Source organism: Silene latifolia, unplaced genomic scaffold (assembly GCF_048544455.1).
Source record: "Silene latifolia isolate original U9 population unplaced genomic scaffold, ASM4854445v1 scaffold_88, whole genome shotgun sequence".
Lineage (NCBI taxonomy): Eukaryota > Viridiplantae > Streptophyta > Magnoliopsida > Caryophyllales > Caryophyllaceae > Silene > Silene latifolia.
In genome coordinates this window covers 2,932,532-2,945,094 of record NW_027413793.1, presented here as the reverse complement: position 1 = coordinate 2,945,094, position 12,563 = coordinate 2,932,532, and positions in this window count along the sequence as shown.

Below are 12,563 nucleotides of genomic sequence, written 5' to 3'. Positions count from 1 at the left end.
AGGTGTGGAACAACTCGAATACTTCCCGAAGGTAATCTTCACATGCGATGAACGCCGCCAAAAATTCGTTCAATTGCTAGGCAAGCATTACGAGCCCACTCATATCATTGATACCGTTGTTTTAGAAGTTCTAGGCATAAGGTATCAAACTGAAATGTTCTTCGATGGTTTGGGTCTCGGGAAGCTATTCTATGCCAATGAGGATACCTACCTTAGTCTTACCCTCATGTTTTTGTGTAGTCTCCGCATCGTCACAAATACTCGGAGAAATGTTTGTTTGGAGTTCCGACTTTGTAATCAAGACCATAGGTTAACCCTTGACCAATTTGCAAACATCTTTGGTCTTGAAGTGCCGAAGAAAAACACCGACAAGCCCTCCGACTTCAATGTTAACCACATTTGGAGAGCCATCTCCAGGAGGGAACTCTTTGCCTTGAAACAATGCTATACCTATACAATTCAACATCCGGTGATTCGGGTCACCGAGCGCTTCAAAGCCGGCACCATCAATGGGAGGCTAAAACAAGATAGGTGCACCCTTCTTGACTTGACCTTCTTATAGTCCTACTTAAATGTTCAAGAGACAAGGGCTTACAATTTCAACACGCCCCTTGAGATGCTTACAAGGCTCTTTGATTTTGTTCAAGGGAATTCTAACATTAAGTCCTTTGTGATGGGAGACCTAATCACAATATTGGCCAACGACCTTTGCCCCGGGTTTAACCTTCATGGGGCTTATGTAAAGCTCGAAGGGAGCACTTTGATTGACGAGGATGTCATCTTCAACCACCACCGGTGGTGCTCGTACACTCAAACCGGAAGTGTGGATTGGTTTACAAAGGGATGCTCTTCAGTTGTCCTCATGGGGTGGAACGTACCACCTACCGAGCCACGGCTGAGCAGGTACTTGCCTACGCTGAGCTACCTCCTCCCCATTGAGATTCACCCCAACCCACCACAGAGAGAAAAAGCACCTCGTTAACCTCAACAACCTTGTGGGATGTCGGGATGGGTAAATGCAACACCATCCTATGTGCCCATTCCGCCCTACCCCACACAACATGTGCCTTTCGCTCCCCAAGATCCAAGAGCTCCAAACATCAATGATTTAATGAAGCTCATACAACGTGTCGATCTGGTAGTATACGATGGAAGGGTTGATAACTACTTGGCTCAATACCCCTCCTACTACAACATGGCTCAACAAGGGTATATCGACCCTAGAGGCCCTCACCCATCTTGGGCTCAACCGCACCTATTGTTACCTAATCAAGGGAACCAAGACGGGAACTTTGGCGGCCAAGGTGGAGGATTATTTGGCCAAGGAGGAGGGTATGACCAAGGAGGTTCTAGCGAGTATGGATACCACAATGATGATGATAATGATGACGAGTGAGATGGCAGGAGGTGTCTACCACACCACCTCTAATTGTAAGATATTCTTTTTTTCCCTATCTCTCATGTATAGTTGCATTGTAATATATCTCACATGATTAGATTAGTTTGCATTGTAATATATCTCACATGATTCATATAGTTAGTTGCACATAGATTTAAGTTCATGCATAGTCACTAATTACCCAACCTCATTTCTCCTACACTAGAAGTAGTGCTTAAATCGGTTTGGGTGGTTTGATCATAGGTGACTTAAGCATTTAGCATGCATCATATAGTATAGTTTAGATTGCATTCATTTGTTATATATGTCATATTGAATTGCATTTAGTTAGAGCATGCATTCATTCATATCATATCATTATATTTGTACTTCATTTCCATAAAATCAAAAATCCAAAAACATGTATTTATTTTTCATTCCTACTCCTACATGTACATTGAGGACAATGTCCAGAATAAAGTGGGGGATAGGAATTTATACTCCAAAAATACATAAAAATTGAAAATTTTCGAAAAATCCCAAAAAAATGTACTTTAATTTCACAAAAACAAAATCCATAAAAAAATTGAAAATTTCAAAAACCAAAAACATGTTCTTTAATTTAGTAATGTAGAATTGTATATACTTGTGTTTTTGTTCTCTTCTCACATAGATACAACACTACATTTGAGGCATTAGCAAGGGAATGTGAAGACCGCTTGGTATGATCGCTTTAATCCCTATTTCCCTTCCAATTCTTTTCATTACTCATATGAGGAGGATGGGCTTACATGTCAAGGAGGATGTGGTGTATTTTGTTGTTGCGGTTTGTGTACCTATGTGTTTTTAGGAGTTGAATCTAGATTATATGGCATAATAGTTGATAGAAGCATATGCATTAGGTTGTATTAATGTTAGTTGCATCATGGCATATAGTTGCATTTTAGAATTTTTTTATGAAAATGCCTATTTGGGAAGCTTGACAAGTGTATAAAAGGCCCTTGTAGATATTTTTTCTTCTTAAGACTTTGCTTGTTAGAATACTTGTAAAACACCCTAGGATGTGTCATGCTAGTATCCTTTGACCCATGGATTAAGGCCTAGTCAAGAGTAACTTGTAGTGTGATAACTCCTTGGCTACCGTTTATTCCAAGGTGACCCTTGAAACCATGCAACCATCTTCCACATTCTACCACATTTTGTCAACAAAAGGGAATGGGCACATAAATTGTTCAAAATTTGAGTTCAAGCATTGAAATGAAAGTCAAAAAGTTTGAAATTGCATCAAAAGAAAAGAGGAGTAACAAAAATAAAAACTCCTATGCTTCAAATATAAGCGCCCTCACTACAAATGGGGTAGCTTTGAAAATGTCCAAAAAAAAAAAAGGTTGAAATTGTCAAGTATTGAAATGCCAAACATCAAAAAAAATGGCAAAAAGAAAGTGTTCTCAAACGTCAAATGCCACAAGAAATTTGGGGGAAAATAAAAACAACAAAAGCAAACTCCCACATGAAACTCAAATACAAATGATCCCTTTTTCCATCGAATCCACTTTTGTGCATGGTAGAGAGAGGACGACCCTTCTTCTTGTCTAGCTAGGCAAGAAGGGGAATTCCGCGATCCTCCAGTGTTTCTAATATCATAGGGAGACTACTCTTGACGAAAGCATTTAACAATTGAGGACAAAGGTACCCTAGCTTGACACAACTTGGAGGTGATTTATTGGTATCCTTCTAGGCTTAGTAGTTTGAAGAAACCATATCTATGATGGAGTGTGTACCCTTAAATTGCTTCCCTTGTAGATAATTTCCGCCACTTAGATGAGGAAAAAGGCTATTCATTTTTGTATATGCATCTATTACTTGTTTTGCGTGCTTAATGCTTGGATGTATCGCCATTTTGGCAAGCCCCGCCTTGCCTTGCAAGAAGGCATCTTACCTCATGGTTGTCTTGTTGTGAGTTGAAGGGGCGGAGTGAGAACCGCTAATTGTCTCACATAGGTTATATTATTAGGATAGTTTAAATAAAGGTCTAGTTCTAGCCACCTCTTTACTCAGGACGAGTAAAGGTTCGGTTTGGGGATGTTTGATGTGACTCTTAATTGCGCACATTTAGTCCCCTAATTGAACCTATTTTGCATACTATTATAACATTTCATGGCCATTATATCCGTCAAATGCTTTCTACTTTGCTTTCCTAGTGCATTTTGTATGACTTGTAGGAAAGAAGACAATGAGGCGGAACTCCCGTCTCCCGTGCGCATTTGAAAGGATGTTGACAATCGTAGATGGACTAGTATGAAGAGGAGGCAAGAACGACGACCGACAAAGCAAGAATAAGGAGTATACGAAGATTAAAGGCCGTGAAGCAAAAGGATCACACTGTGCAACAATCTGAGCGGATTGGACACAAGACGAGCGGACCGCATAGCATGATCCGAGCGTCCCGTGCAAGAGACGAGCGGATTCTTACCTCCTGATCCGAGCGTCTCCTCTCTTGGTCCGAGCGGATCGTGGTAGCACTAGCGACGTGATATGCTCATCTTCTCGCAAGACTTGCATTTTCCCACTTCAAAACATAGCATTGTTATTTACTAATCTATCCTTACTTAACCTAATGATGTTCTACTATATATACTTCATTTTGTAATAATCAAGGGAGAGCCCAATTAGGTCCCATAAAGGGAGAACCTTCCTTAGATTAGATTAGGAGTAGATTAAAATAGATTAATCTCAATCATTCCATAAAATTACATATTAATCTTTCCTTAACCATTGTTCAAGTTTATTATTATTGGGTAATTGAACATTATTGGGTTATTATTGGAGAATTGACAACTCTTCATCAATCAATCAAATTCTCTTCTATTATTCTTTCCTTTCCATTTATTTATCTCAAGTTTGGCATAATCTCTTTACTCTTTACTCTTTATTGTTTATTTCTTCATTCTCTTATCATGTTTATACTTGTTGTGATGATTGACAACATTAATGACATGTTTCCCATGATAATGAGTGAGTATTTCCTTGACTAGTATTAATGGGAAATTGAGGGAAACCAACATGAAGATTGATTCATTTTTTTTGGGAAAAGTAAGTATATATTAGGCTAAATCATCAATTACTCCCTTTTATAGTACACTTTTTCAAAATTACTCCCTTTTATAAAAAATTTTAAAAATTACACCCAAAAAATTGCTCAAATTTTTAAATTGCTCCCAAATCCCTATTTTTGTACATTTAGGACGAAAATGCCCTTGATTCGCAAAATTGGGTCATTTTGTTTGCTTCATATCTGGAGTTTTACATAGACAAAAATTACGTTCTTTATACGGATAGAATCTTGAAGAAGTCTACTTTCCAATGGCGTTGGAATCAATAAGTTTTACCGTGTGAATTTTGCCCAACAAGCCTTCAAAGACCGATACGATATTAAGACTGAAATTCCCTGTTTTTCCAGATTCGTGTCTGATATTGAGGAGCCATTTCCAAGGTGTTATTTTGATTTAATGTAAACGCCCTTTCACATGGTTGTAGCCCTTTGAGTCTAGTTTCCGAATTGGTAAGGTAGACTTCTGGGTGATTTGTAGTTTGTCGGGAATCGCAATTCTCGTGGAAAGACGCAAATCTGTCTTAAAATCGTATCAGTCTTTGAAGGCTTGTTGGGCAAAATTCACACGGTAAAACTTATTGATTCCAACGCCATTGGAAAGTAGACTTCTTCAAGATTCTATCCGTATAAAGAACGTAATTTTTTTCTATGTAAAACTCCAGATATGAAGCAAACAAAATGACCCAATTCTGCGAATCAAGGGCATTTTCGTCCTAAATGTACAAAAATAGGGATTTGGGAGCAATTTAAAAATTTCAGCAATTTTTTGGGTGTAATTTTTAAAATTTTTTATAAAAGGGAGTAATTTTGAAAAAGTGTACTATAAAAGGGAGTAATTGATAATTTAGCCTATATATTATCAAATCTCAAAAATGGGGTATACAATGTTCAAGTATATGGCACAAGAATGAAGGAAAGCAACCAGCAATTACAACTTATCAAACCAGGCTCTATCTTTATCTTTTAGGGCAGTAACATTAAGGGTCAGGAGGATTGATTCATGCTTAATCTAATATGTCTACATAATTAATTTGCTTGCTTGTTGTGATTTCAACTTATGCACATGTTATGTTTGATGAAATGCGAGCCTATGAATCCTTGCATTTTCTACCCATCACCTATCTTTTCAATGGGGCTTGTAAGCTTATACACCAACTCGAGCCTCATTAGACCATGCATATAGTTGAATGAGAAGGACTAAGTCGACTTGTAGGTGTTGTACAATCTAATAGATTTGGCTGCGGGACCCAAACCTTCTTAGGGATTGTAAGCTTATACACCAACTCGATCCCCCCACAACAACAAGTGCTTGCATCTAAGTGAGAACATATTTGTATGATCAACTCCCATGAATCTCCTATGATCCCATGGCATCTTAGTATCCCTTATTATTTATCTACATCTTTATTTGCTTTATTGCTTGTTTTACTTTGTTGCTTGCATTAGTTTAGAACACAACTACAAACCCAAATCAATTGTGACACTAGCACAAATTGAGATGGATAGACTTAGAACCCAAAGCACACCGTCCCATGGATCGACCTCGACTTAACCACTAACTAGTTGTTTGTTGAGAATTATAAATGTGTTTGATTGAGAGCCCCAACGACACTCTCCATCATAGAGCCTAGTTCTCATTGCAATTGATCGAGCATGGTATCCTGGCACATTAACTGGGGGCTCGATCAACCGCAGCCGTTCCATCAGCCAAACCTGCAAAAGAAGACGGGAATTAATGCCCATATTTCAACCGGAAAAGAAAAATGGTTGACATATAAAAAATAAAAAAAAAAGGTTCTTACCTACAGAATGACGGGACTTCCCAAATAAGGAAGCTCGCGGTTGACCTTTTTGTTATCCAAACCGAGAATGGTCTCCCCTAAGGAAAGGCATGCTGGGCTTTTGCGCAGCTCCATTTGTTCCACTAGGCTCAGAAAACAGGGGTCACCTCTCATCTCCTTGCCAACATGCCCTTGAAGGACATAGCAATGAACTAGACAAAATCCGAAGGCTCTGCGCCTCGCAACATAATAAATAGTAGGGTCCTACCTATTTATAAATCGGTCGATAAAGTGAAACATACGGACTCCTTTTGAGGTCACAAGACGGTCCACCTCAGCCTTGGTCAATCCGAGCAAGTCTCTAAATTTACTTTTATATCCTTGAGAGCTAAGAGGTATAGCGGGTGCATTTTCTTGGTCTCATCCTCCAATAGCAGCTATTTCTTCAGGGAAAGGACAAATATCGCCTCCAGGAAAGGCGAACACATGAAAATTTGGGTCCCATACTCAAGACAAGCATCCAAGAAAGGCTTCACAATTTTCACTAATTTGAGACTCAAGATCGATTCCAAATTAAATGCACCCATGTCATGTTTCTCAACATTTGTGAACTCATTCGTCCACTCCTTGAGACGGTTTTCAAAAGCATCCATAATTTTGAAAATTTTTTAGAAGATATGAGAGCTTTTATGTGATAGACGGGAGAAAGCCGAAGGAATTGTGTGAATAAAAGCTTCCCCGAAGTCTCTATTTATACTATTCGCTATTTCCTAATTTCTGTCAAGGTCTGACTAGCTAGGGAAATGGCGCAGCATCTGCTGCGCCTCTTCCCCAGGCCTTTTTCCGTGATTTTCAGATTTGGATCTTTCCTAATTTGCCTTTGCTATAATTTTCTATTCCTATAGGGTATTATTTTGGTAATTCCGTCAAATTACAAAGTTTCGTGTTTCCTAATTATTTTCGGGTTCGCTTTACGAGACAAAGTCGACATTTTTGCCAAACAAGCACACTTACCCATTATATTTTATTTTGTTTTTTAGGGGAATCATTTCACTCCTCGTTTTCAATACATTTCACACTTATACATTTCTTTTTTAAGTTTTTTTAGGGGGTAGCCCTCCCTATTATCCGGTCATTTTGCTCATTTCTCACTTTTAGGCATTTTTTTGCGCATTTTTCTATGCATTCTTGGACATTTTGTCATTTTTGCTCATTTTCGGGCACCTTTTTTTACTTTTCTCATTTTGCGCATATTTAAGCCACCCATATGTTATTTGTTTTACGTGTAAATACTATGTAAATTTCGGCAGCATGACGGCACAAACCGTCACCTACCAAACCTGTTTTTAAGCTAACCTGCAGGAACAACAAACACCCAGCAGTAAAGGCACTCAGGCCACTATATACACAACCAAAAAGACGAGTATCTACATCAAACTGGGGGGCTTCCGCCCAAAACAGAGTCCGAAAAAGTCCAATATGTACAAAATATACAAGACAACAACAAAGGAAGGGCAGCTACTCCTGGTCGCCACTTAGCTCAGCTACGGTCGCCTCGAGAGCAGCGATCTCAGCGTCCCTAACCTCTAACTCCCTCAACAGATGAGCTGTCTCCTCTCGGGACTGCGCCAGCTCGCGCTCCAGGTCACGCTCTCTCTGCATACAAATGAAGAAGAAATGCCTCATTTCAATCATTTCAAAACAAAAATGCGGGAAATTGCAATAAAAATTCGAAATATCAATGAAATGAAATAAGTAAGAGAATGAGAGGTTCATACCTGTCGTCCTCGGCCACCTACAAGTGCCTCGATGGCCATGGCCCGCAGCCTGTTGGCCATCCTCCACAGCGCCACGTACTGAGACGGTGCCACCTGCATTCAAATACAAAGAAGGTTCAAAAGGAACAAACGCATTCTTATGCAATAAAAAAAAATAAAGACAGTCAAAGCTGGGGGCTTACCCTCCTCACTAAGTGCTTCCACTCCTCCAAACTAGCGTCCGTCACCTCCTCGCCGAAGTCGCGGATCTCCGAGATCGTCGTCATCCGCGTCGGTATACTCGAGTGTCTCTGGGTAAGCTGGGAGCTCGAAGCTTGCTACCTCGATCTCCTACGAGGTTCAAATAAGCTCTTCATTTGACGATCATTCGTCATTTGTCAAAACGATTCAAAAGCGGGAAAAAGTAGGATACTTACCACGATCGGCCAGAACGCCAACCTCCGGCGAACGAACTCGGAGTACTCCTCGCCAGGAAGGAGAAGGGCGTAACCGCTCGTGTCCACCAAGTCAGCCTCTCTCTCGGCGTTAGAAGGCTCCCTGAACATCGTCCGTGGAGGAGCGATGGGAACCGTGAAGGTGTCACGAGAGCACTGTCGAGTTAAACGCTCGCCCAGGTACCACACATGTCCCATGGGCATCCTCAGCAACAACCGACTCGAACTCCTAGGACGAAGGACCTCATCCACGAAAGCGGGAGCGTTAGGGTAGTCCTCCCAAGGTCTAGGCACCCACTAAAATAAGCAAACGAGGGGTCATTCCTATAATCGACTCTAAGGGGGAAGAGGGGGTCATTCCTATGATCGCTTCTAAATAAAATACATAAATAAAAGAAATTTAATCAAATAAGGATCAAGGGTACTTACGTTCTCCAATTTCAGGGCATTCACACCCCTCTGATAGACATCGTAAGAAGAGCTCTGGCTCTTCCTATGACACACCACCACAGCCAAAAGCTGACCATCTGCTCCGCAATACAAGGAGGAGGAGCCACCTTTCTCCCATTCATCGTCACCGTCGCCGGTGTCCTACCCGCAAAGTAGTCCCTGACGTAAGAACTCGGCACCAACCCAAGAACGCTGGCAGCACCCTCCGCCAGGTTCCAGCCGATCAGCATCCTCGCCTCGGCTGAGTCCACTCTCATGGCCGTCGACGGCCATACCAAAGCCTCCTCTCCACACGGCAGATCCGAGATCATGCCGTAGTCCTCCAAAGTGACCCCGACCTCTCCAAAAGGCATATGGGAAGTCGAGGTCGTGTCCCAGTACCGATCAAGGAAAGCTCGAATCAGGCTAAGGTTAGCCGGAATCTTCCTTTCCCTGATCGCCCTCCACGCTCCCACCAGAGCCCTGAAGGCTCCCAACTTGACGATGGCCTTCTCCTCCTCCGACAGTCTCCCGAAGGCGTCCATCATCGTCTAGTAACCATAAAAGGACCTCATGTTCCCAGCCTCTTGTATGAATTCGAAACAATGCTATCTTTAGCACAAGATAAATGAGAAATGAAACGGCAAACAAATAGGAAATGTAATAACAAATGACAAGTTTGAATTTTACTAGACTCCTCGCCGTCCTGTAGGACAGGTGGCTCTCTGCCGCCCAAATGAGATGTCTACCATCCCATTTCTCGGCCCACTCGGATGCACCCACTAGCTGGCGACCACCACGTCCCACATTGGCTCGCCTCGGGACCTCCTCAGCCTCCTCCTCGACCACCTCCTCTCTCTCACCCCTACAAGAGCGAGAGAAGGGTCGAAGTCTACGTCCATGGGAGCCCTCCCTGATGTAGAAGGAACGTCACCTGCAAAATTAAAGTAAATTAGGCCGCGTCAAGCTACGACAACCCTCGATGAGGTCATTTCAAGTACTTTCAAGCCCTAAAAGTGGCCCTTTTCACGCCCTTTTTGGCCATTTCTTTCAAAACCCGACCACTCATGTGGAATAGTGGGTCAAGCCAAGTCTATGTCCAAGCCAAGTCATGGGTTTAAGTCAAAATTTCGGCAGCATTTCACTATAATAGCGATTATGCCCTAGAAAAGTGTCCTGAAAAAGTCGTCACAAATAAAATTTTGAACATGATAGAAAGTTTACCCGTTATACAAGGGTTCCAAAACACCAAATTTCATCAAAAATGGAGAATCCTAAAGGCATTTTCGAAGAAATTTTTGAAACAGCTGAGAAACCGTCTCAATTTTACTCAAACGCTCAATACTTAACGAAAATTCAAAAAGAATACTTGGTTATGTTCCTAGCATTGCCAATTATCCATTTCTAGTATCAATTTTATCAAACAAATCCGTTAAAGGAAAAACTCCCAATTTTTCGACATAAAGGGAGGGGAAATCCTAATTTTTTCGGCTCTAAATTGATCAAAAACGAGAATTAAAAGCGAGAATGTGATGCATACTTCGATTGGTCATGATTAATGGCACGAATTGATCAAATTTTATGGATTTTGGTTGGAATTTGAGAGATTTTAGGAAAGAATTGTGTTTTGAAATTACGAGGAATAAACACGGTTTATCATGTTTTTACTCAGACAGGGACAAGCCCAGGAAAAGACGCAGCACCTGCTGCACCCTTTCCAAGAGTCGCGGCTCTTGTTGCGCCTGTTCCCCAGCACCTTTCCAGCTCAACTTTTAAAAATTCGTTATAAGTTCGTTATCTGTGGGGCCAAGTCTTGTGCGCCTCTTCTCTAACGCCTTTTATCATATATTTGGTTCTGTTGGGTTTTCTATTTTCGCCCGAACCCGTATTTTTATAAATGGACTGCAAAACCGTCGCGGTGTTTTATCTCCCAGCAAGGATCTTTCTCGGGATTTCGCTTGCAACAACGAGCGAATTTCCAGCGGTGCTTAGGATACGCCACTATCACTCAAGCCTCTTCATTTTCTTTGACGGTGTTTTAAGACACACCTTTATCGATACTTTATTATCCATCGAGAGTTCATGACAACGGATTGCACTTCTCGAGAGATGGAGTTTGTTTGGAAGCAGATACAAGCAGATTCCCGGAAATGATTCAATCCAGACAGAATCATCAACATATTCCCTAACGAGAGTTCCCTTGAGACCGACGCAAGCAAATTCCCCCAGCAGTTTCTTCCGACGTCCTGCTGCCCTTAATTTTATTTGTTCTTATACCAACATTCTCTTAGGTTCCCAAACTACCCAGGTTCATGCACCTAGCCTCTACCTATAGGATCGTAATTCTTTAGGATCACCTTTTCTCAGGGTTCATACACCCAAACCTTGGTTACCCTTAGGCCGCCTTCTCATCGATGTTTTCCTTTAGGGCCCCACACCCTAGCACAATCCTTAAATTTCTTTTAGGTCTTAACCTTAGCTCCTACGCTTAACCTTAGCTTCTGCGCTTAACCTTAGATCCTACGCAACTCCGGAAACGTCTCGAGAAAGAAGTCTCAGGTATGGTTTCTTCTTATGGATGGCGAGCCTCCTTACGTAGTCTAATGGACTTTAAACGACCCTCCCCGGAATTTGAGAGACTCTAAAATGTTCCCGACGACAGGTCCTTGGCTCATACCCCCTTGAGCCGCCTCGCGTCACCATAATCGTCAGGTTGTAATCTTCGATTGACCTGATGGCTATACTTTGACTTTCGCCTTGTCCAAGCCCCAGTCAAAGTGTGGGCTCTGTAGATACCTCATTTCTACACCTCCCGCCAACCACCCAGTGATGATTGGGCCGCATGTTTGGTACGCAGAACGATTTATGACAGTTTATAAGTTTATCGTCAAGTGATAGCTCAAATACTTGTGTCTACCTCTTGGCCGTCATCTACGTGCCGATACGGTCGTTTTGAAAGTAATTAGAGTTCATTTGGAGTCCGGGTCAAAAACCGCTTCATTTTCTAAGAAACCATTTAAAATGCCGAGTCGGAATGTCCTAGAATATTCCAGATATTTATTCCATAATTTAATTTTATATCTTTTGATAAAATATATCTCGTAAATCATATTTAAAGAAATAAGGAAGTATAGATCTACCGCAATTCCATAAAAGAAACGCGGAAATCTTTCTTCCACATGAGGAAACTTCTGGGGGAATGACGCAGCAGATGCTGCGCCTCTTGGAAGGATCGCAGTAGCTGCTGCGCCTCTTCCCCAGCTCGTTTCTCCCTGTTTTAAGATTTTTTCCGTGATTTGTTTCCAAAGTTTGAGTCATTCCAAAACTCTTTACATTTTTTAGTATAAATAGGGACCTTCGTTCTCCATATTTTTCACGCGAGTGTCCGCCCTTCTCTTCTCCCTTTGCATTGTAAGACCGTGCTCCAAGCTTTCGACGCCTATGTGCTTCATCAATCGACCACGTAAGCTCAGATCATTCTGAGTTCCAGTCACGTTGCATGACCGACCAGTTTGACCACTACACATCAATCAACTTAATCTAAATCCACTCTCTTCATACATTCGAGTCGATCAATCACTAACCGTTAACTTAGTCAATCTCGTTTCGTCAATCATGTAAGTCTGAGGGTGTAATTCCCATCTTTTTATT